General features: G+C 37.7%; 1 long non-coding RNA gene across 5 annotated transcripts in view; it reads left to right on the top strand.

Annotated features, from left to right (window-relative positions):
• LOC122161410 overlaps nucleotides 1-22,858 on the top strand; it is a 494,955-nt gene that overhangs the window by 15,442 nt on the left and 456,655 nt on the right. For 4 of the 5 annotated variants that reach the window (XR_006169177.1, XR_006169181.1, XR_006169180.1 and 1 more), the window contains exon 1: nucleotides 1,533-1,609. The exons of the other annotated variant lie outside the window; for it this stretch is intronic. This is a non-coding gene — a long non-coding RNA (uncharacterized LOC122161410). Of the gene's footprint in view, nucleotides 1-1,532; nucleotides 1,610-22,858 lie in introns of those variants that run through there. 5 annotated transcript variants of the gene reach the window in all.

The following is a 22,858-nucleotide window of genomic DNA, read 5'->3' as shown; positions in this document are numbered from 1 at the left end:
TCAATTCCCCTTCATTCTGTCTGTCAAATGCAAGCGCTGGAGGGTCTGAAAGTGTATCTGTAGGAAGAGAATCTATAAAGGATGTTCCCCTAAGCCCTGTGAGAATCAGTGAGGACTTTCAGTGGGAGAAGTGTTGCTCTGGTGTTGGCAGTGATGCCTGCTCTTTGCAGCAGGATGTGCTCCAGGTTCAGCGATGCTCACTTCTCCCAGGAGGCTTTTGGCTGGAGGGGTGGTGGCCATCCACACGCTCTTCAAAGGCTGTAGGAGCCTGTAGGAGTTAGTATTGCTGATGTAAGCTTTTGAGTGCTCATATTTCTGTATTTTTCTGTAACCTATGCTTTAGTAAGGTTGAAAAATTGAACAGTAGATAGGGACTGCAAAACTAACTTTCTTTCCAAAAATGGCCTGTAGACTTCTCATGTGTAGATAAGCTCAGTGACACGTACATGGTACAACAAAATTTTGCTTATGGAAACTTGTGGAGTGCCAGTGCATTAAAATATTGTGATGTTAAACCTGAAGTACCCGTGTTCCACATGAGGTTGTGGGCTGTTTCTTCTGACAGTGAAGTACAGATTCCTTCATTTGCAGCCAGTGTCAAGGGGAAGGGAGAGAGATCAGAAGTACTCATTGGTTTTCCGTACATTATGGGCACTTCGAGAGGAGCATGAACACTGGGATTGTAGAGATTTGCATTTGTGTCACTGTTATTTCTGTGGTGAGTCATGTAGCACCTAGTTTCAGATTTAAGAAGAGTGTGTAACGTGAGTTTAACAGTGGGCCGCACAGATCAAATTAAAAACAGAAACCGACCATGCCTACTTTCAAACTTGCATTTGATTAGGTGTTGGGTCTCTTATTCCCCAGCCTGCTTACTGTCAGGACAATGTGTTACAAAACAGAATGCTTGAAAACTTGCATGTGTTACTCCTCTGAAACTCTCTAAGTTCTTCCCCTTAGTGACAGTTCACTAGCGAATTCCAGTAATGCTCTGAGTAGTTGTCTCATGTAAACTTGTCTCTTAACCCCTGAACTCTGCTGTTTCTAATCTAAGTTGAATTTGTGTGGCATACTAAGGCTGTGGCTTGTGAAGCCAGCCAGCTGTTCTGTGCAACACTGCAGCTGTGCTCAGCAACCAGGCACCACCTCTCATTCCTTTTGATAAAGACAGTGTTTATTCATGTATTCTGTGCTCTAGTCTTAAAGTCAGTGTTCATGACAGATGTGGAACCCATCCTTTCTTGCATTTTTGTGTCTAATAGAAATGCATGGCGTAGTCTAGACAATGGCTCAGTAATAAAGCGATTCACTTCACAGCTGAACTCCTCCTGGCTGCTGTTTGTCTAGCTGCAGCTGAAGCTTATCTTTTAAAAATAGTAATAATAAGGACTATTTTTTTCCAAATGGAAAGTTTCTATTAATGGTAGAGCCTGGACACAGAGCTGTTTCTAGGGTAGGAAATGACAACAGTTTTTCTGTTTAAAAATTCAGAAGAATCCCATGCTTGTTGCTTTGCTTTACATTGTGTTGCGCAAGTACAGCTTAAATTCTAAAGTTACTTAGATTTCCTTCTATTCTTGATAAGTTATCTGCTGTACTCTCTGCATAGGTAAGATAATTATCATTCCTATTTTTTTCTTTATTTATCTTTGTATTTGGTGAATTCAGTTTAAAAAAGACCTGTATTCTTCCAGAGAGCAATTTTTCTTGTTCTTGCTTGTGACTCAGCTATATTTCCAGAAACTGTAGCTGGAGTTTGTGCTTCCCTCTGCCACCTCATTCCATCCACTGTCTCCCCTTTAACAGTTAAGACTATTTATATGAAGAGATCAATTCTTGAATTACATTCTTAGTTCAGTCACTTAGAATTCTGAGCTTTAATTGACTTGGAAAAATTTAAACTTACAGCATCCAAGCATACAACAGTGACTCATTCTAGGTTTAAATGCATGTATCAAATCTGGCATGTCTAGCTGATGTTTAATAAGGCAAATACCAAGCTACTCTATGCTTCCTATTTCTAGAATAATAGTCATACTACCATCCTTGCTTAATTATGCTGCTTCTATTTTACTTGCATTAGAGAAGTGACTTCTGTTTTCTACCCGTTGCATAAGAATTTTTTTTTAATATCTCTCAGGCCACTCTTCTTTGTCAGCATCTATAAATAATGTCCTATGAAGTAAAAAAATAAAGAAAAAGGCTGTTTTGAAGTTGTTTCAGATTTTCTTTCTGTAGAATGAAGAATGATGGCAGGGCGCGATGGTTGAAGTATAAAATAACGCAAAAGGGACTTCAGTACAGGCATAAGAGAAATTGGCCGTAATGAAGTAGTTGTTCCACTGAATGATAATAGTTAATATGGACCTACTAGGTATGTGTGAGTATCTAATACCAACAGAATCCTGACTTCTGTTTTGAGTAGTGAATAAAGTTATGTGGTTTTTCTCCCTGCTGTTTACTAATCCATTTGCTTCCATTTCTCCTTATCGCATGTTAGCTTTTCACAAGCATCTTCTATCATCTGCTGTCTTTGCCTGTAGTTTTTGCCTTGGATGAGCTGTTGGTTTTCTGTGGGCATACTTGAAGCCATGCTACTGATCTTTGCAAAGGGTGGGAGATTACTATGGAACTGAATAAGTTTTTAAATATGCACCTCTTTTGAAAGTTATCATGAGTGTAGGTACATTTGAAACTCTGTTCCAAAAATTATTTCTTTGTCTGCTTAATGGTAACTTCTTAAAATAATGTGCTATGGCATCTTTATTATCCTTTAGTGATCAGGACAATGAGGACAATAATTTTAAGCCTCGGTAGGTTAATGGAGCTACACAAGTCACTATATGCTATAAAAGCTATCAAAAATGTTTTTAATGAACTTAATATGTAATATGTGAAGTCCAGTGTTACACAGCTCAAACTAACGTCCTAAATCAGAGCATGCCTTTCTGCTTTGGAAATCCACTAGAAAAGGAAATTTCAGATGCTGTCACTGAACGCAAGTAGTTTGATTGTATCAGTATGTCTCTGAGGCTTATATAGAGGAACAGAAGTTGAATGAAGTAGGAGTCTCAGTGGCATTTGAGTTGACTGACTTTTCTCTCTGTCATAGCTGGAAACTATTTTCAAAAGGGAATAAATCACGTAAGTAATGTAAATTCTACTTGATTTTTTTTCCTCCACGAGTGTGGATTTTTTTTTTTTTTGTCAGTGATTAAAGCCGAAAAGAATGTATTACAACTTAAAGATAATAACAACAGTAAGTCTCTTCCTAGAATCATCAGCATAGTGTAAAAGTCTTGATAATTTAAGTTGTAACGTATTCCTGAGAAGAGCCCTGTTAATCTCAGTTAAAATCATATGATACTCTGGGCTGGAAGGGGCCCATAGGAATCGAGTCCAAATCCTAGGCTGATTTTTCCTCTCTAGGATAGATTCTGCATAACTGATTCAGCAGGAATGGCAGTGGTCATACCATTCATGCACCTGTTTTTCGTATGTTGTGTGTTACCTCTGCACTGCAGCTACCGCAGTGCTGTTGTACATACCTTGTGGCTAAGGCCTCTCGGAGAGATACATAATTTCCTTACATATTTATAGCTCTTTGAAGTTCTGTTCTTTTTAATTCTCCAGTGCCGTGTATTTGGACATATTTAAATTCAAAACTAGGTTCATGCTCTGATACCCAGACCCTTTTTCCTGTTTTAATATGAGCCATTTTCCTGTTTTCTACTTTGCCAGTAGATGTGATAACTTCCATAACCAGCCAGTTTATTATAAAATTAGTAGGGAAATGCAGCTTCCTTTTCCTTATCCCTCTTACCCAAAATTAAGTTACTTTGTCAGAAAAGAGTGAGCTCTCATTCTCTTCTGGAAATAACATCTTACCTAGTGACAATTCATGAGGTCATGTCATCATTGGGTAGGTACTACTTGATACCACTCACCTCTCTTCAGATGTGAATTCTGCCTATTTGCTCTGTGTGCTATCTCTTCTGAAAAATATCAGGTACTTGGATCCTAGCATTGTAATTACAGTATTGCAATAGTTGTTGTAGTGATGGATGAATTGTTATTCTCCTGTAATTGAAGCAGTCAAACCAGTTTCTTTAAAAGCTCTTTTCTGAGATGGTTATAATTCTCTGAATAACTTGTGCTGAAAACTTGTATTACTTGTTTCACAAAATGAGATCTTAAAAAGTAAATTCTATTATTCTTTATGCTATTGAGGATTTCCTGACATTGGAAGCTTATGCACTGTGAAAATATTATTTAGAGGTTGTCTTTAAAAGTCGCAAAGATCATCACCTTCTCAACAGTTCAAATTTTACATGTACCTAAGAAGCTTACTTTAGTGCTTAGTTTCATATCATGGGTGCAAAGAAAGATGTAAGGGTTTAAATATTTAATTTAGACTGCTGAGTCTAGAGTTCAGTTCATTTAAAACAAATGCAAGGAGAGTTGTTCTTGTTAAACATTGGGTTTTACTATGGTATTCCTTGGAATTTATGTGCTTTTTTCATTTGCTCAAATGTGAAGTCCAGTAGAGTTCACTCATCCTGTATGTAACTACTGAGTTAATTTCCTATTTTCATTTCCTATGGTGGCTGCATGATAGAGGAGGTGGCTTTCTGTATGTATAATTTCTAATTTGATTTGGGTCAGCACATTTGCTTGTCAGTCAGATCTCTGAAGAATTTACAGATCTTACTATTTATGGTGTTCTCTGTTCTGTAGGTGCTGATGATCTGTTTATCCTCTTCCTAGCAACGTTCCTCCTCTCCCCTCAAGTACTCTATTTCTCAATATTTCCTGTTAACTTAATTAGCTTAAAGTATGCTCTTGGAGGCTGTGATACTGAGGAACTCTTTCTTGGCAGTCCTTTTTCTCAAGCAGTCCCTGTGCTGTTGCTTCCTGATCCCCACCATTTGTTTTCACTGCTGCAGCACACTGTAACCGGGCTAATATAAGTCAAAGATCCTTTCAGAATCTTTCCTGTCTTTCTTTAAAATCCTCATCTGTTCATTGTTCAGGTTAACAAATAGCTGGTTCCTCACAACCAGAAGGTGACAGCAGATGGGTGAGTGGACAGGAGCACAAGATCAGTGTCATGGAGAAAGGAAAGAAAGGACTGAGCTACCATTACTACTACAAGAGCTATTTGAAATATGCTGCTGCTTTGTTAGAACTCATGAAAGGATGCATGGTAACTTTTGGTGCTTTTTTCAAAAGACTTTAGTAGGCTTAATATCAAAGCAAACAAAACAACTCCCTGCCCATTCCTAACACCCTCTGAGCCTAAAACAACCACTGCCACCCCAACCTCCCTTGCAGAGCTTGCAGTGCAGTGCCTGACTCCATGTCCTTCACCACATTTTATTCACTCTAGCCTGAGGAAGGCTGCCTCAAGTGTTGCTGTTGGCTTGTGCATTGGTCTGCTGCATGTCATGTCAGGTGCTTGTGAACACTTCCACCAGTGCAGTTTATTTTATCTTCCCTTTCTCCTTTGCTGATGGCACAGGGGAATTCTTGTGGCCCACAATGATACCTCTATTTGTGCTGTTGAACTGTGAATGTGTGCAAATTAATCTTTTTTTAATTAATGTGTGGCACAACTGGGGATGATAAACAGATTAAAAAGATCTAATCAAACTGGCACTGCCACTGGAAGAAGTGCTTAGAGGACTGCACTTGCAGTTGTTTCTTACTAGGGTTACCCAGTAACTGCATTTTCAGTTCTTTCAAATGAATGTCTACATATGTTACTTAAAGTAGCAAAATTGATGTGCTTTTTGTCAAGTGAAGTTTGACATAAGTGTAATTATCTGACAAAGACAAATTAAGTATTTCTTTTTTTAATTAGCATAGAATATTTATTGAGGATTTTTTTTCATAGTTTTCACTCTGCTTTGAAATATTGTTAGTTTCTCTTCAAGTGAAACTGTGGCCTTAGCAGAAGTGAGGGATATTATTGTGTTTGAACCTATTCTCAGCAAAGTTGAACTTTTTGTGTTGTTATTTGGATTTTGGGGGGAAAGGATTTGGACCAATAATCTATTGCAGATTTAGCAATGAGAGGTTGATGTGATCTTCTCCATCTGCCTGCTGTCCTGCCAGCTGAGGTTGCCGTCAGGAGAACACGGGATGACACATCCCCAGGCACAGCACCCTTGTGGCTGATCTCCTTGCTTCCAGCAGTGCTGCTGGGCCAGGCTTACTGATGTGATTGAGACAAGCTCATGGATGCAGTGGGAGCAGCAGCTTCTGGATGAAGAGCTGAATGCAATAGCATCTGCAGCTGCTGCATTATCACTTGCCTCTATCTTCAGCAATTCGGGCTCTATGCGCTTAAATATCACTCGTTTTTTTTTTTCCCCCTGAACTCATAAAAATTGGATGCAGACAAATCCCTAAGAGAGAAAATGATCTTTGTTAATGTTATTTTGTTGAGCTTTAAGTAGTTTTCCACTCTCTTTTGCACTCAGCAAAGTAAATCAGAACCATGTAACCCAGAGCCAATCATAACAGTAATGCCCTCTTATCCCTTCTCTTCCTTCTCTCACTGAAAGGAAATTTAAAAAAAAAAATTGGTGATCCCAACCAATTTAAGCTTGGGATCAAATATTTTTGAAACATTTAACACCTCTGAAGTATGATAACACATTTTGCATTTTTTGTGACAAATGGATTCTTTGTTGTGTTTGTAAAAATTTCCATTGCCTATATTGGTGGCTAGAAATGCTGCCAGTAATCACAAGAGCAGCCGTCAGTCTTCATATAAATGAATACTTGGTTGTGGTTCAACTTGTGGGTATGTTTGTGTGGGAGGTTAAAACAGTCACTGGTGAAAACCATCTTTGTCTGATGTGCAATAGCCAAGGTGGTGTTAGAAGCTCTGTATTATAACTGGGAAGAAGAACCATGCTTTTTACTCAGCTTTTCTCTAAAAGATGTCACTGAATCAAACGGGACTTGGTCTTACTGAATGCATGATTTCAGCTTTGGTATTTAATATGAGCAGAATTGCTAGGGTTTGTGGGGGGAGGGGGTGAAACAACAGCAGACTAACTCAAAAAATGCCTAAGTGTTAGTACGAGAACAAAACCAGTATTCTAGCTTTTTTGGCTGTGTGATATTTCACATTTTTTTTTAATGCGTGGTGCAATGCTCTCAGGTGTGGTTGTCTTCTAAGCTTCACCTTTGGAGGCTTTTGAGGGATGAGGTGAGCCTGGAAGGTTCATGTTTGCTGTTTGTTCCTGTTTCTGGTGAGAGGAAGAAAGCAGGATTCTTAATATTTTAGTTTTACATTGGAGTAAAATGGGGGTAGGGACATCAGCAGCATGTACTGCAACACAGATTCTCATACGTATGAGATCTCTGGTGTATGAAGAGCAGCTTTTACAGCCATCTGTTCCTCTGCTATGGTCGCAGCAATTTGTGTCAGTTCCAAATATTCACGGATGTGGATAAATATGTTTAATAAGCACCTATGGAAGACACAGGTTACAGGAAACAAATGTTGTGTTGCTGCTAGACAATTTTTGATCATTATTGTGTTGCAAGTCCAGTCAGCCTGCTTTTGTCTGTGTGCTTTAGTTTCTTGTGGTGAAAACTGGAGGTGTTGTGATGTGTTTATCTGGTGGCATTGCATCAGTGATCAGAGAGTCTTACTGTGGTGAGAGAAAGAGCTCTACTGTAGCTGGGCTCGAGAACTTTGCCCTTCTAGGTAGGGAAAAATCAGGGGAGAGAAGAAGCTCACAACTTGCTGTGATTTGTCTTTACCAAGGAAAAATAGGCTTAGGGAGAACACAATCCAAGTGTCTCTCAAACTCAACCTTTACACTTTAAATGGTATCACAAAGCTGACTTGGACTATGAAGCCTTTGAATAAGGAGTCTGTGCTTGTTGCTCAATTAATTGCCAGGTACCCTGTGGTGAGGAGTGGTTATGGTACAAGCTTCTGAATGTAGTGGCGAAGCGATGCACTCTGGATGAGTGTGTTGTTTCTATCCATTAGTGTTAGGAAAATATTCAGCCTAGATCTGTTGAATTTTGCTAAGTTCATCAATGGGAACATTCAGAATGAAAAACTTCTGTAGTGCTTGAAAATCATTTTGGCTGTTGCTTATTGATGGAAAGTATGGGTGCTTTGTCTTATGTTGTCGGCAACATAATAGCATTTAATAATAATTATGCACTGATTTTTTTCCTTATGTTTTCTGTTGAATTTCTCATTCAACGTTCTCATTTTCTCAGTTTCTCATTCATCTACATTCTCATAGAATTGTAAATTAGTTACTTCAACTTAAATTGAACTTACTGGAGAAATACTGACTCAACTTACTCTCTTCATACTGTCACCCTGAGGTAACACAGGCATGGAAGTAAGATAATAGTCCTATATTTAGTTGGTGTTGCTAACTTTCCTCAAATTCCTAATTTTTTTTTTTTCTTGGTAGTTACAGATTTTGGAGTATCTATCTCTAAATGTGAATGTGTCAGAAGATGCTCACAAGCACTTTTAAGTGCAAAAACTGAAGTATAAATATTTTTGTCAAAATCATTCTTAAATTACCATAGCAGATGAATAACTACATTTTATTCGTTACAGTTTTTCTGCTGACTGTATTCAGTGGCATCCATGCTGAAGAGATGCTCAGCATGTGTTGAACTGATGACCGTGGCCTGGTAACTGCAATTGCTTAAATGTGTGAAGTGTCTGAAAATAATGCAACAAGAAAGAATTTCAGAACTAAAACAAAGCAATGATACTTTGGAGCTGAAGAATTTCAGGCTTACATATTTACTGCCTTTTTATTTTAAAATTCTAAAATACAATATTGCCTCTAACTTTCTATCGTAATTGCCTGAACGGTACTTCATCTAAGTAATGTAATGTATCGATCAAGGTCTCAGTGTCAGTTTAAGATACACTGAAGAGAATATAATCATAGTTTTTGTAGTTGTGGACTCATCAGTGATACATGGGACCTTAAAATGTGGCAAATTCCTTATAAAGATATATGGCATAACAAAAGCCTGTTTCATAGTAGAATCAGCACCTATAAAAGAATACTAAATTCATGTCTGTACAAGAAATGTACTCACTGTAGAGGTTTGTGTCTCTCCTGAAATGGGGTAGGTGGGATAATCTTAGGTCAGTGCTCTGCCTTGTGTCCTTCTCATGAGTCCTCTGTGGCTCAGATGCTGGGGCAAACAAACCAGTAAATGAATTCAGCAGTTCTCTAGACAGTCTTGCTGCTTGGATCCCTTTGGGAAGAGGCTGAGTCGTTCCCAACAGCTGTCATGTGTTATTGCAGTTTCCTGTAGTGGTGCCAAATCTTAAGATTTTTCAGTTTGCCTGTTCTGATTTTTGGCTGAATATGGGACTGTGATTTTATTTGGACGTGGTGCTCAGGGACATGATTTAGTAGAGGGTTGTTAGAGTAGTATGGTTAGGTTGTGGTTGGACTCAATGATCTTTAATGTCTTTTCCAACATAGGCAATTCTCTGTTTCTGTTCTATGATTCTATTGTGTTGGAGGTCTGAATTTTTTTTTTGGCCAAATATTCAACAGCTGCTTAAGGATCACTTTCTGGGTTTTTCTAATAAAAATGTTATGCTAGATTTTTTGGTTCTTGTAGATTTGGCAAGACGTAAATTTTCGTTGCAGTAGTTTTAGGAGCTCTACTCATGAGCTAGGATTCTACTTATTTAGGCAAATAACCACAGAGCAAAAACACCGTTGCTGTATGCCATCTGACTCACCTCCTTTAACAAAGATCTTCCTGAACTGAAAGCTTGCTATTTAATTTTTTGTCCCTTTTTCCCCTTCTACTCTCAGAAATACTCTAGAGAATTCTAGTTAGGATTGATTGCTGTGGATCTTTTCTGCACAGGAAAGTTTGTAGATTGAGCTGGCATGACTTTCAGAATTCAATAGCTTTTTCTACTTTAAATATTGTTCATCTGATTTAAGTACTTGTGGCTGAATACTCTGAGTATCTGAGTAGATCAAACCCAAGTAATAAGGTCCATTTTCCTAATTCACCCCTCCTGCCCTTGATGGCAGGATTTGCCTGGCTTCTGCTTCTGACTGTACTTACTGACAGCAGTGGTGGAGCGAGGCCTTCGCAGAGTCAGAGGAATCCAAAATTGGCCAGATGCTACTTAGGGTAGCATTATTTGCTATAGTAAATATTCTGATGCACTTCAGACCTTTCATTTTTTTCTAATTTATTGATGTCGTAATCCATGTCACCAGCTCCAAAGATGCCATCTGTACTCTGGTCCTTTACTTGAATTGGCAAAATCTCACCGGGAGACAGTTATTTTTGAAGTAGCTGCTAGCTGTAGTGTTATGGCATAATCTCATGTCTCAAGTCTTTTGATGTAATTATCACCAACAGTACAAAATACCTGAAATTGGTGACTAGCAGGGAGAAATAAATCTTTACTGTTTTTGGATAGATGTGTTCCTAGGAAAAAAAATCAAATATTCTCTTAATCCTATTGATGAATTTCATAAGAAAATGTTCCCTCGGTCTGTTGCTTTGTATTAGAACTTAAACTCACTGATCTAGATGGTGGGGTTTCAGCCATAATGAGAAAAAGTAGGAAGGCTTCACACTCACAGTACTTTATTCTCCTTGTTACAGAAGGCACTGAATTCAGTAGAACTGGTGATAGCGTTCCGTCAATCTAACCTTTTGGGGGATCTGTTGAAAATCGTGGATGGGATTGTGTCTATTTCCAGTGGCAGGTAATAGTCTTAAAATTAATGATCACATTATACTTCAGAAGGAGGTTGATACATTTTTTCGAAAGGAAAGGTACTCTTGGCTGAGTAAACCCAGCTAGTGTCACTGGTAATTTCAATAATGGAATTACCTCATTACAGACGTTTGTACTGAAAGGTGATGGAAAATGGCACAAATATCACTGCTTTTACAAGCTGTGTATGAAATAGCATGGGTGTCACTGAATATGACAATTTTCTGGAATACTTGGAAGTCAGACTGAAGGCACTGTCAATATGAAGGACAGATACCGAGTCACAATGCAGTGTGGACTGTGTCAGAAGTGGGCTGAAAGTGATGGGACCAGAGTTGACAGATGTACTGAGAGATATAATATCCTTATTGTTTAATCATGTGGGTAGAAGAGAAGATGGGACCATTGAGAATAAGAAGCTTACAGTAAAAGCTATTGCTTAATCTGTGCAACAGCCTCTGAGGCTTCTTAATCTGGTAGGGGAATTGCCTGGCTGCAGTAAGTTTGACGAGACAAATAAAAGAAACTATGTTGCAAGTCAGTGAGATTTTAGCTTTTAATTTCTGCTTTTCTACAACAGATTGTTAAAAGTAAAATAGAGAAGGGAGGCAGGGGGAAATGCCCTACATTAGTTCTGATCACAATTCAGGAATTTGAGAAATGAGTCCAAACTATGCTTCTGAAAGCGAAAAATGGCACAATAATTGCAGGCTGGAAGTCCTGGACTTTAACTAAGGAGTCCAGAGGGCTGTGTTGCTGATTGACGTAGCTGTGGTTAAATGTTGCCATGGTTTCAAAAGGCCTGAGCTGAGTTTGAGGAAAAAAATATTGTAAATAACTGTTCCTGACCCACAGGGCTTGTGGTTTAAAAGCTTCCAAGAAATTAAGGGACGTGAAGATAATTCTGAGGTATGCAACTGTTGCCCATAATGATTTGCTGGGTAGGCAGGATTTCAGCAGCTAAAATTGCAGTCTTAATCAATGGGACAATATGGGATTGGTGGGTGGGGAATGAGGAAACAGTGGGTTCTAACATGCTCATCTTTGTACTTAAAGTGTAAATGCATATTCAGAGTTGGTCTTTACAATAAGCACAGTTATGTGGGAGTGAGTCAATGTTGTACATGTAGCCAAAGATGGACGTTAATGCAAAAAAAAAAAAAAAAAAGCCAATAATCTACTTGAAGCTTCCTTTTACGTACTTCAAGAATACAATCCTTATTGCAACGTGTTTGGAGAACCATAAATCAATCGTTTTTCCAAGCTAGAGAATCATAAGAAACAATTTAGAGTATTATTACTAATGTAAGTCCTTAATGCTAGAAATGATGCAGTGCAAACCGACTGCTTTCTCTGACCTGTCATACAGCTGTTCAGCAGCGCACTGACTTGAGCAATGGCTGCAACCTCCTAATACTCTATGAAGCATTCAAATTACATCAGTTGGAAAGGTATTTTAGGAAACTTCTTTTGAAAGACACAAAGCATGCAGGTGCTTGTAATGTAATTGCTCAGGATGGATTGCCAAGCATTTTGTAACTTTTTTGTTGGTCTTCTATTTGTGTAATGTACCCTGGCTCTGTGAGTGCTGAACATAGGAGATTTTAGCAGATATTTCAATTAGTACAACAATAAACAGCTGAGAAATTACAAATGAATCTTTTGAGGTCTGTGTCAGATATGATTCTGTAAATTTCTGATCAGTTTTTCTGCATAAGGATCAACTAAGAAAAATCTCTTTCAAATCTTGTGCCTTGTTTGAGTATCTGTTCTTCTAAAGACAGTTTTAATCTATAAACATTTAAAAAATATGGATAAGCTTCAAAAAAGGCAAAATAAATTCCATCCCCTAAACAGCAAATCCCCACTACTTCTACTCTTCTTGTTTTCTTCTGCTCCCTTAGATCTCACGTTCCATTGCTTTCTTTCAGTCATAAATTCTCTTTTGCTTTTATTTTCTTGGTTTTCTTCTCAGCAAACCCTCTTGTTGTCACTTCTCACTCAGCTTCTCTGCGTTTCTGACTTTCTAAACAAAATGCCTTAGAGCTCTCTCTGACTGCAAAGGCATGTAGGAAGCATGACTATTGCCATGAACTGTCAGCCACAGAAACTTAGGAAGTGGCACCTTTTGTGGCTTTATTTCTGAAGAAAGAATAATCTTTAAGATCAGTTTTCATGCGAGTAGGGAGCTTAAGGTAACCTTCATGTGTTTTAGATCGCTTCTCTCTTTAAAGTGAGGACCTGAGTTTTTACTCCGAGCACATTATATATTACATTGCTTACACTGTCCTACCAAGAATGACTTCTGGACTCATTCTTTGAAGTCTAAACATGAAAACTAAAAGATGTTTACTTAAATTCATATGGCTTATGGTTTGATCTTTCACTTGCTCTGGACTGGCAAAGTTACAAATCTTGAGATAATTTTGCTGAATGATGAACCTTGTCAGCATTCGATAATGCAAGGGGTTTTTTTCTTTTTTTTTTTTTCTTACACAGTCTTGTTTACTAGCTTTTCATAATTTCTGTGCAAGAAAATGACTGTGCTTGCAGAAATTAAGATAATGAACACAAGTCTAAACCACATGGATTTATGGAGGATAAAAGCTATGCTAGCTACTTCTCAGAGTAAGGAGATGTTCAGAATTCGACCCCAAGCCCTTGGGGAATTATGTAGGAAAATGATTGCTCTTCTGTAACTGAACATGCGGCTCTAATCCAAGTTTGGAACCCAGTAAGAAACGGCAACAGTTTTAAGAAAATAGAGTAGTAGCAACCATTGCACTTAATTCTTAGAAAGGCTCCAAGAGTGATCTGTGGTATCACATGCCATAGAAATTAGATCTGTTATGGGAAGATATGTGAAAATGCCATCAAGATGAGACTGAATATAAGAAAGCTCTTGTAATTACAATTCTAAGTAATTGCTTAGAATTCTCCAAGTTTAAATTTCCTTGATTATTAAATGGTAAAAAGCAAAGGAATTATTAGATCTTCAAGACATTGTTTAAAGTAAAGTTAATTCTTGATTTGTAAATCAAAAACAATTTTATCTACTACTGAAGCTGACACAGGGATGTCTTCCTGGCAGGTCTAACACCAGTTTCTGTCAGTCTTCAATCCAGGCTAGTTACTTCTGCCAAGGAAAGCCTCAGGAGAACAGAGAAACTAATATAACAGGAATATTGGTGTTCCTGTGTTTCATAGTTAAGTCTCATCCCAAGTGGAATTGTTGCATTTGCAATATGGTTTTTAAAACATCAAAGTTAGATCTGTGTTGTGAGCTGAGACGTTATATTCATGAAAAGTTTCAAGAACGTTTCTTAGCTACCCAACCTGTTTGAAGGATCTTCACAATTAGCAACCATTTAATTTCAGTTATGTGTTTTAGTGTATGGGAGTCAGTGTGTCTGGATACCTCTGTAGGTGTTCATGTTTGTCCAGCTTCTGCAATGTACAATTAGTTGCATTTTAAGAACAAAGCAAAACCAAACCTTTTCTGTGTCATTCTGGTATGTAAGAGTTTTGCACATGGTGATCTCTGTTCTTCCCACCTCCAAATGATCCCATCATGTTCCAGTGATTTTGTTAGTAAAAGAACCAAAACCAACCAAACAAAAAACTTAAAACATCAGATGAAAAGTTTTTTGTTTCAGAATGATGGTACAGAACGTAGATTATCTAACTAAAAACTTATTTTCAGATATTTTTTCACTTAGCTTATGTCTCAACAGGTTATGTTTGTTCTTATGTACTCACTTAAGGAAATTATATCTATAATGAACAGTTTAATTAAAAATGAGCAACTAATAAGCAGCTATAATCCTAAATTAATTTGCTATCTACAAAAAGCCTATTACATTAAAATACACAAAACATTTATATTTTGGGATAAATGAGGTAAAGGTACAATTAGTAATTTGCCCATCCCCACCCCCCTTGCCCACCACCAAATAATAATAATGTAAAAAAAAGCATTCAGATACAAGATGTCTTGTAAGATGCCAGTAAAATCTGTTAATTCTCTAGGTTATCAAAGTTTCTGATGCATGTGCACCGTGGAATGAGATAATTGAGATGACAATAATTCAAAGTAGTCAGTCCTTGAACCTCAGATGTTTTAGTTTTTTAAAAAAATGCTGAAATGCCAAATATGAATCTGGTCATATTCTGCAAGTATTTTGTCTATAGCACAAACTGAGTCTAGTGTGGGATTTCATTATTTTGAGGTAGACATAAATAATCATCTACTTAAGACTGATTTATCAATTAGTCAAGTTAGGACAGAACAGTTAGTAGAATCAATAAATGATTTCAGTAGGGTTTCGATTTGTGGACAGATATTGAGATAAATTGAAAATTTAAAATACATATATTACACAGTTGAAATTACATAGGAATTTGATTTATTAAGTATATTTTTCTTCCAAAAGAAATTTTGAGGATTTGGAAATAAGGCAAATGGTTTTTCAGAAGACATCTACACACAACTGCAATGATCTTAAGTTACTCCTATAATGCTGCTTATGGCAGCATATATCTTGTGAAGAAACATTGCCCATTTTACTTAGGAGAATTAATCTCGTACGTGGTGGAAAATCAGAACCCTCTGGCTTCTTTTCTTTCTGGTTACTGGTTATGTGAAACATAAAGGAACAGTAAACAAGGAATGAGAACTTGCCAATTTCTGCTCTGATTTGGTCGTAACTAGTCAGAGTTCCTTTCCAAACACAGGTGCACTGTAGTGTGAGGACAATCAGCTGTACAAGAACTTTGCAGTTGTGAAGTGCACCTGTTGGACTCATTCTGTTTCCTTTTCATTTGTGGAAGAAGAAAAAAATGGTCAAACAACTTTTTCATTAAAAAGTGTACAGCTGGGATGGTCAATCTTTCATGCTAATTATTTAAATTTTTAATCTTTGTTGTTCATGTAGTTGAATTGTTTGGCTCAGTAACTCAAGTGTTTTTTTGCTTGCAGTTTTTGTAGAGGGTTGAACTGCTGTGAAATACAACATGATATTGCCCTAGAAAAGTCCACTTCAAAACTAAGTATTTCAAGTCCTGAAAAAATATTTGTTAAGGAGAGATCCTAAAACAAATACATACGTAATACATAAACAAATAAATCACATTGTTTAAACTCTTATGTTTAAACATCTATCAGTGGAATCAATGTTGTATGCATCATAAACGCAAAATCTCAGGGTAGGAAAACTGGAAAGGTTTTTGTTAGACTATGGAGAATTCTATCGGCGATGATTCGGCTTTCTGAATTAAGTTCAGGTTTAAAAAGAAAAACACAAAATTATTTCCCATTTAAAGAGAGCTAGTGATCTGAAGAGAACCGATGAAGACTCTAAAGAGAAGACTTGATAATCACTAAGAAAAATGCATGTGATTGGCTCCCAGGGATGTTATTCCATCTGCTTAACTGCCCCTAATCAGATTTTCTGGTTTACTGAAATGAACGCAAGGGTTGTTAAAGCCATTGTGAAATAAAGAGAAATAGAGATTGTTAAAGCAGATTTGTTACACTTGTTGATACTTACTTTTGTAATTAACGTGTGCTGTTTTTTATTTATGATTACAAATAATGTGTTATCTTCTGTAATAATTGGCATATAATAAATTTAATTTACCTAATCTCAGTGTATCTGTCATAATGTGACAAGCAAGACAGTTTCGTATAAGAAAGTAAATCAAAACAGTTGCTTACTTCTGATAGTGTAGAATTCAAGACTTCAAGGGGCATTTTACTGGTGGACAGCTTATTTTGTAGAATAATCTAAGAAAAAGCTTTGTGAGAGAAAATCTCTTCTTATTTGGAAACAGATTAAAAAATATTGCAGTAAATAAATCCTTAGAAAATGCTGAGTGGAGTTGGATGAATGATGATTTACATCATGTTTAAGTCTAAGATGCATTATGGTGCTTTTTAGATTCTTAGTGAAGATTTGTAAGAGCCATTAATTGATGTGTTGTAGTTGTATGAAGATGCATCCTTCTGGAAAGAAAAAACGTTTATTCTGAGGGTCAGTTAATGCTGCTTGATCACTCTGTGCATGGGCCCATTTACTGTCATATAAGCATACACTTGTATGGTTGTGCTCTACCCATGTCCCAAGTTACACTCCTTACTGGAGTCTTAACTCTAAGAGTTAAGCTGATAAAATTGTTCTTAAGTAATTTAGCTAGTAACATCTTTTAGTAGATTAAAATGATTAAGCAGGATGAACAGCAGTTTAAGTGTACAAAGCAGGCGTCTCCTGCTGCTACCTTAGAAGACTTCTGCTCTGTAAATCTTAACTAGTCTAATTGATGAGGATACTTGCATCGTGCCAGCCATCTGAAGGTCACTATAAATAGGAGTTCTCATAGGTGTAGAAATGTCTGAGTAGAGGAACAGCACATAGCCTCATATTCTAAGTGTTGGAATTGTGTCTAGGTCTGGAGTCCCCAATACAAGAAAGACAGCTGTTGGAGAGGGTCCAGAGGAGAGCCACAAAGATGACTGGGGGGCTGGAGCACCTCCCCTGCTAAGACAGGCTGAGGGAGCTGGGCTTGTTCAACCTGGAGAAAAGAAGGCTGCGGGGTGACCTCATTGCAGCCTTTCAGTACCTACAGGGAGCCTACAAACAGGAGCAGAACCAACTCTTTGAAAGGGTAGATAACTGCAGGACAAGGGTTTTAAGTTGAGGGAGGGAAGATTGAGGTTGGATGTCAGGGGGAAGCTCTTCACAGAGAGAGAGTGGTGAGGTTCTGGAACAGGCTGCCCAAAGAGGTTATGGATGCCCCATCCTTGGAGGCGTTCAAGGCCAGATTGGATGGGGCCCTGGGCAGCCTGGTCTAGTATTAAATGGGGAGGTTGATGGCCCTGCATGTGGCAGGGGGGTTGGAGATTGACGATCCTTGAGGTCCCTTCCAACCCTGGTGATTCTGTGATTCTGTGTGTGATTCTGTTTAAAAGGAAATTAGTTTTGAGAAATGTGCCAGTTCTGAGAGAAATCCTTAAAACAACACTTATGTATTTAATGGAATCATCAGTTAGGTTTTGAGCAGAACGAAGGCTTGTCCCAAAACCGTAATCTCGATAACATGTTCTTTCCCTTGAAAGCATATGAAGACTTCTAGAATGTCTTGAGGTCAGACGAATCTGTGAACAGTAACGTTCCAGGATTAACTTAAACCAGACTTACTGAAATTTTTAACTATTTTTTATTTTGTAAAGAAAATGCATTATTTGTGGAACCAATCACCTGATAGTATTCTGAACTGCAGTTACAAAATTACTTTTTTCAAACAAAGAAATGCTCAATTTGTACTGGAGGTCTGATGGTCCTACTGCCTTCCCTTCATTTCCCCCTTCTAAGATTGTTCTGAGGTTTCTTTAGCATGTAATAATTAAGTGATGTTTTTTTCCCTGCTTAATTCTTAATGGAAAGCACATGTCTTGGTTATGTTTGGGGAAAAAGTGATGCTTCAGACAGATCCACTTTTTCCAAAAATAGTAGTGACCAACAACTGTATTAGTTGAGTTTGCAAAGTTGACAAATATATTTAACTTCGAGAACAAATCTGTTTGGAAAGACCTCAAAGAAGAAAAGTATGTATTATTGAGATCACAGTGTTTGAATTTGCCCATGTAGGACTGAACAGAAAGCTTCACAACTGAAACAAATGACTTTCTATGGTAGAGCTTCATTTACAAACTGAAGCTGAAAGCTGGGTTCAGTGAGCGGTTGCTTGGCACTGAGACAGGAGCAGTAATGGTAAGCTTCAATCAGATGTTGTTTATGGCTTTTGCCTCCGAGCAAAAAGGAAATAAAAGCATGTCAGGGTCTGAAGTGGTATCATTTTGGGTGTAGAGCTGTACAAGACTTGAGTTTTGTTTAGTGGCTGTTTATAGCTGGGGAAGAAATGTCTGAGAAGAGGAATTATAGAAATATGCAATCTTTTGTAATACTTCCCTTTCTTTTTTTCTAGTTCACTGATCTCAGGAACTAAGAAGGTTATTTCAAGTATGAGTAAGAGCTCTATTAATAACTGGGCTGAGCAGAAATATGTTGCAGCAGAAGCTGTGGCTGTAGTCTGCATAGGCATTTCTGAAATAACTGAGTACTAGTAGGTTATCAGCAAAAGCTTCCTGGGTGATTGGGTAATGACTCTGCTGGAACCCAGGGTCCCTCACGTCTGAACTGCCAGTAAGAGCTACCACAGATCAAAGAGATCTTGGCTAAGTTGATTTTCACTTTCCTAGCATAAAAGATTGATGGAAGGTGGGGCAAGTAAAATCTAGTAATGTTGCACAGAGCCTTTTTAGGTAGGAAAGAAACTGTTTCTGTTGATGCTTGTTTATCCTGGGAGAGGACCAGGCACTTTCTGTGTGGTGTCAATATGCCGCCACCTTTCTCTGGGGCTCCAAAAATGGGCATGAGTTTCTTTGGCATGGGGCTGTGACAGGGAGTGGCGCTTTTTTTATGGTTTTCTAAGACAATATTAAAAATGCACAGAGCAGTTTTTAAACCTGTTGTGTATGTGTGGGTGCCTGCTTTTAGTCAATGCCATCATATTCCTTAGCTGATTTATTGCTGTTTGGAAAAGTATGGGCATCGTGCAAACCACTGTGGAGCACTTGGAGCTGTTTGTTGTTTTATCTGGTTTTTATGATGCTGGTTGGTCAGACTGCAGATGCAAAAGTGAGGGAATTGATGATAGGGGAGGGAGGGGCTTTAATGCATTCCTGAGGTTAAGCAGATGAATAGCTAGCTATCTCTGGAAAAGCTAGTTCGTGCCCAGAACATTATGCAGTATAAAAGGAAGGTCATCCTACTCAGCAGGATGAGTAACTCCAGTTATTTAGAGAAGACCTCCTGCCCCATTCTAGTAGAGATTGATACAACCCCTTTCACTCTCTGGAGATCAATCAGTCACCTGCAGCCATTCAGTTCCCTCTTGAAACTGCTTTCAGAATTGCTTGAGGGGAGAGGACGCTCTAAGAGTGGCAGTATTTCAGAATTTAATTGTACAGAAACCCCATCAGAGAAGTCCATTAAAAATTTGCTTTCTCAGCAAAACTGAGATCTTAACTTTGATTACCTGCTTTAGGTCTAAAGTAATTACTACCTTTTTTTTTTTTTTAAATTTTTTTTTACAGCATTCTAACCTTGTATATTTGTTCACATTCAAACAAGCTGCAGTAAAACAATTAAGTGTAAAAAATACCTCTTAAAATACCTCTTTCCTTAAGCTGTATAGATAATTCTATATATCCCTGCAGAACTAGAACAATGCTTCTAAATTGTAATGATTGGAGTTCACTCAGAGGAAAAATGAACAATTCAGCAAGTGTAAGTTTGGGGTAGCTCTCCCAGCTGAGGAGCTAGCCTGACTTCCAGCAGTGCAGTTACTGAACTCAGTGCATTGTGCTGCTTAACTGTACCAGCCATGCGAACTGAAACCCATGAGTTATCCATGGGAGTGTTGTTCTTAAGGCTAAATGGCAGCGATGTCTAGAAAGATCTGAAAGCACTTCCATCTGTAATAGTTATCTCTCCCAGCTTGTTGTCAATTGCATTTAATTCAAAAATTGTTGCACTATTACATCATCATAAAATGTAAGGTGCTTCAGGAGATTTTTTGTTCTTGTTGGACTGACTGATCGTGCTGTCTCAAGAAATCTGGAAAAGCTTTTTAGTATGAGAATTGTTTTACCTCTTGGCTTCAGCTGTCCTATAAAAGAACTGTTGCTATTAATGCATGTGTAAATTATTCTGCTCACATGATGGAAAAAAGAGACTAAGGAAGCAATACCTGAAAAAAATGAGAAAATTTGAAACAGTGTGTAGAAAATAGAGTTGTCTGTGCACTGTTCTTCTATTTAAGCATGACTATTTTGTCTAATCAGTTATTCTACATGCTCATGGTTTCATGGAAATGGAAAAATCTGAGCTGTTTTGCTGTTGTAGATCTGTACCTCCAGAGCACGTGTAGTGTACAGTGTAATTACAACTGAGGGGGACTTGACGTATGAAATACAGGACAGTAATTTTAACTCGAATGATAATTAAACAGCTTAAAAAAGGTCTATTGAGGAAAAAGCACTGTTTTCCTCCCCTCTACCCCATCCTGGTGGAAGCAGGAAATGTGACTATGCTCAAAACTATAGTGAATGGAAACAAGCCACTGTAAAATATATATCAGACTTCTTTAAAGCACGGTGTTAGTGGAAAAGCCTATTGTATTTCAAAATTCTTTTTTTTAACCATGTGTAATTTATGTCTGACAAATGAACACCATGACTGGGGCGAAAAACATAGAAGCACTGTGCTCTGTAACTATCAATTCAAGTGAAAAAGAGACCAGTGGGGGAAGGGCAGGCTGTGATCTCTGTGCCCATACTAATGAGTGATGATAGCAGGGCTACTCAAATAAGTGATTAGAGTGTGTGTGTGTGTGGGAGGGTTAAGTATGAATATTCTGTAATTTATTATTAATCTATTTACAAGCTAGATTTGAGACTGTATTATATACAGCTTCTACTTTAAAAATAAATAAATAAATAAATAAAAAAAATCTAGTAAAATAATTCCATAAAAGAGCATTTTTGTATCACACACCACTACATATGGCATGAAGTACAGCTTTGTAACATCTGTGAATAATCTTGTTCTTCAGAAGCCTAACATGGCTATTAGCTTACAGCACAGTGTATTTATCCAGTCACTGAAATGTACAAGATAATTTGAGGGGACAATTAACACGTCAGATTGAAATAGTACAGAAAGACTTTTATTCAGAAAGAGTATAGAAGCTCTCAAGTGTAAACAAACACTTGCTGGAATTCAAGGTTAGCAACAATTGTATATTTGCAGCTCCCTGCATTAATAGTCATAATTTCGTGCAATTATCTTTAAGCAGTTTAAAGAATGAGGGTATTTTAGCTTTTGTAACTTCAGTTCTTCCTGACTTCTATTCATCCTCTATTCTGATCTAGAAAATACTGAAGTACTTGCTCAGAAGTTGCAAGAAGAGGGAAGTAAGTGTGACCAGAAAGAGAATTCTATTTCTTCACCCTAACCATGAGTGAGAGCCTGCTCGTGGGGCAGACCTACAGCAGTGGTTTGACTCTATGCCATCTTTTCCCTGCAGCCGAGTAGCCTAAATAACCAAGCTGTATTCATACTTTCCTTTAGAAATGTGTTTGAAAAGTTGATGTGAGCATACACAATGCTCTCACATCTCTAAAAGGCGAGTTATTAAGATAAACTAATCTATATCGATATTTATCTATATATATTTTATGGGCTGGAAACAATCACAGATACAAGATAAGATGAAGGTGGAGTGTGCAGTGGAGGAAACAGAAGGATTTTGCATAGCTTAGTTTTATCCTGGGGAGCCTGGCTTCCCTAGGCTCCTCTGTAGATGACAGTGGTGACAGGACCTCTTCAAGAACAAGTATTCTGCATCTTAACTGCACTGAAGGGGATCCTTTCTCTCTATTCATTGAATATGTAGAAAAAACCAAGGCCATTAATCTCCTTAGATTAAAGTAGGACATTGCAAATAATATTGAGCTGCACCTTTAAGTTTCTCAAAAATCAAGTAGTGATCTGTTCTGTGGTATGAGACCATAGAAAACAGACTGCTTACCCCTTTAGAGAGCTTTACAAGTGTCTGGAGCTGATTGTTAGGTTATAATATCATTTGTATAGGAAAAGAGAAGGGAATAATAATATACTTTTTTGTTCTCTAGCAGCTGGAAAATGCTGTCTTGGTGTTTTAAAGACATGCTTTTTTTTTTTTCCAGTAATGACTAAATATCTGTGACCAAAGTATTTTTTCTTTCGTCTACAAATTAAAATCAGTATTATGCAAAATCATTTTCCTTGTATGCTTGGATTAGGATTTTGCTTGTATTTGTGCCCGGGAGTTAAAATTAGCATTAAAATAAATAATTTTTACCTGTATGTTTGGGTTAAGGTTGCTCTGACTCACCTGTTTCCTGATGCAGATCTGCATTGTGTGTGCTGCTCTTTTTTGTAGGATTCTCTTGAGGGTTGTAACAGTTGGTATATAGGCAAC

Source organism: Centrocercus urophasianus, unplaced genomic scaffold (genome assembly GCF_019232065.1).
Source record: "Centrocercus urophasianus isolate 14NV4802_14NV808 unplaced genomic scaffold, USGS_Curo_1.0 seq_19, whole genome shotgun sequence".
Lineage (NCBI taxonomy): Eukaryota > Metazoa > Chordata > Aves > Galliformes > Phasianidae > Centrocercus > Centrocercus urophasianus.
Note: the sequence above shows the minus strand (reverse complement) of the source record. Positions and strands in the feature narration are given on the sequence as shown.